Raw genomic sequence first — 3,102 nt, 5'->3', positions numbered from 1 at the left:
ATGGCATTAATTCTCAGTAACGCAGCTAAAAATAAGTTTGTACCAAAATATGTTATACATATTTTGGTACATACTTATTTTTAGCTGCGTTACTGAGAATTTCCAATCTAATTATTTTATGAACTATGTTGTACTTACTCCCACAAACTGTAATTCACAGAAAAATTGAAAGAGCAGATAGTACTTGTAATTAATTATGTATATTATTAATAACTAAAGGAAGTTTGTAACTATATGGTATATCCTGCCAATGTATATATACTCCATCCAGCAGTAATTTGATACCAACATGTTATTTATACTGTATTTATGGCACTTCTGAAGTAGTAGTACTGTAGTAAAGAATAGTAAGCTTTTAGGAGTTTGTTTATAATGTACAGTACTTAATATCTGGTTGCTTATCTTTACATCTCGTACTATAATCATAACATTTGATGTTTCATACAAGCATTGTATCATACACGATTTGAGTTGATTAGATAAGAATATTTGTAATATTTGGTCTAGTATATTCTCATGGATTCTGGTCTCAAAATTCACTACAAAAATGGTGGAATAATATCTAGCCTAATACAGTTGTGTTACGTTGTCATATTAGATTATGCTGGATCAAATAATAGTTTATACTGTAATAATTAATAATAATAGTAATTTACTAAAAGTCATAAATTAAGATTCAAATCTCTGTACCATAATGATTGCATCTGTTGCCAATAAGGCGGCCAATAAGGAAATAAAGACCGTAGAGTTTTATGCACATCCTATCATCTGTATACTCTAAAAAATACCTTTTGTACAATAATAGGCCTATTATATATATACATATATTATATAAGATATTTAAAGGTAACGGCATCACAGAAACCAGCTCTGCACATTAAGCTTATAACATATTTTGTGAAGGTTCATGCTCAACAATACATTATGTCCAAGGTCTATTCTGTGCAATTATTGCATATTATTTTAATGTATAATATATTGTCATACTATTATTATGTCCTAACTTTACCTCTAAGGTTTTTAGTTCATCAATTATTGCATTGTCATCATTATTGAGCAATTAATTGCAAATTGTCTTCACATAGCATTGTCCGAATAATACCTCCAAGGTCCACGCTGAACTGGCAGCCAATTATTCTATCTCGTTCTAACATCACATATTTACCTCTTATTGAGTACACTAATTCACATGTCCAACTTTTACCTCTAATTTAGGTCCATTTTATGCAATTATTGATGTAATGTCCAATCAACTAGTAGCACGTACACATAATTTATTCTCATAATAATTTATTTTTAATGTACAGTATAAGGTGGCCGAGATTCTGTACATTCTGTTCCTTGATAGTAGCCTACTGAAGAGGGAGGGGGCTGGTATTTGGTCCTAAAGTGGAAAGCAGTATCAGTACTTATTAAATTGGGGTTTTTTTTCAGATACATTAGGCCTAGATACATGGCATTAGATACATGGCATTATTTTCCGTGTAATTTTTTGTACTTAATAATAATATTATATTATTTATCCTAAGGTGTGTTTGATGCAATGTTATGTAGGCATATGTACACATGAGCTGTATAAGAAAACAATGTGTGTCATGGTTTTGTTATTATATATTGATTGTAATAAAAAAAAAAGTTGTGAATAAAAAGGTTTTTAACCATTAATTTTTTTGTAATGTGTAGCATTTTGCAGTGAATACAATATTTGATTTAAAATGAGATTGAAGAGAAGAGCACTTATTCAATATTTTTGTGTGGATGTAGACATTGTTTGTCACTCGGTAAATACTCAACATTTTATCTTTAGGTCGAGCCAATAATTTTAGGCGTTTCGCAAATGGAAAGCAAAGAATTTAACTTGGGCTTAATCACATCAAATGTAGAAGAAACCAATAGAGCATTTGTTGACATTAATCAATAATTTTTGTGTTTGATTTATAGAATCAATATTCCCACTGCAGCAGTGTATGTAATTCAGCATTAAGACAAACAAGTTTGTTATTGTAAGCCCTAATCATTAGCAACATTTCCATGACCTGCCACTAGACTATATGTAGCTGTTGAGTCAAAAAGTCTCAAAAATATATGAGTCGAAATGACTGCTAGATTGAATATTTGCATTAACTTAAGATGCATTGTCCCCCAAAAACATGAAAAATGAAGATTAATAAAATAGAATAGGCCATTTTTCAGTTTTAATAAAGTTATTCACTTCCATATAAAAAAAATGAAAAAAAAATTAATTTTTCAATCGAACACCCACTGGCTGCTTTACATTTTTCAGGTAAATAATTTTGTTTCAATCCAAATTTTGGTCAAAGTGAATGACTAAATTAGATGACATAAAATGGCATATTCTATTGGGGGGGGGGGGGGGGTGGAACAATATATCTCTAATTAATGTATTTACTTTTAAAAACATTGCTGACTTATATCACAGTTTATTTCCAAATAAACACAGTTTACTCAAAACTTATCAAAAGTACATCTGGATATTATGATAAAAAATAAATTGGATATGTTCAAGAATTGTGGAATATCACAATTTTCTCAATACCAGGGTTTGTTGGTCGGTCACAAATTAAAACCACTCACATTGTTAGGTATCAACACATATTTTTCTGTCTATGGACATACAGTATGGACAACATTATATAATGTATATATTGGAATTTCCCAAAACATTGGGTTTTCCAAAATGTAAAGTTTTCCAAAATCATATTGAATATAATAAAAGGTTAAACCAATTTGATTTAAACTTCAAATCTAAACGTAACAATTGAGAATTTAAACTATATGACTACTTTAAATTGAACGTAACTACTATAATAATTGAGCAACAAATAATTCAAATTATTGGGGTTCGACATGCATTGCAATTAAATAAATTTTAACATTTTAATATGAACTTCATACCAAGTTCCAAAATACACTAATATCATTGAATCTACCTACAATTTTTAATTAAAATCAATTTATAATGGGCCTTAATTAATGTCGCAAACAATGTGATAAGGTAAACCTGTGAACATATGACATTATTTATTTATAATATTACGATAAAATATTTAGCATGATAGGCAATTATATGGCATTGTGTAC

Source organism: Antedon bifida, chromosome 4 (assembly GCF_963402885.1).
Source record: "Antedon bifida chromosome 4, ecAntBifi1.1, whole genome shotgun sequence".
NCBI lineage: Eukaryota > Metazoa > Echinodermata > Crinoidea > Comatulida > Antedonidae > Antedon > Antedon bifida.
The sequence above is the reverse complement of the archived record's forward strand: the minus strand, read 5'-3'. Positions refer to the sequence as shown.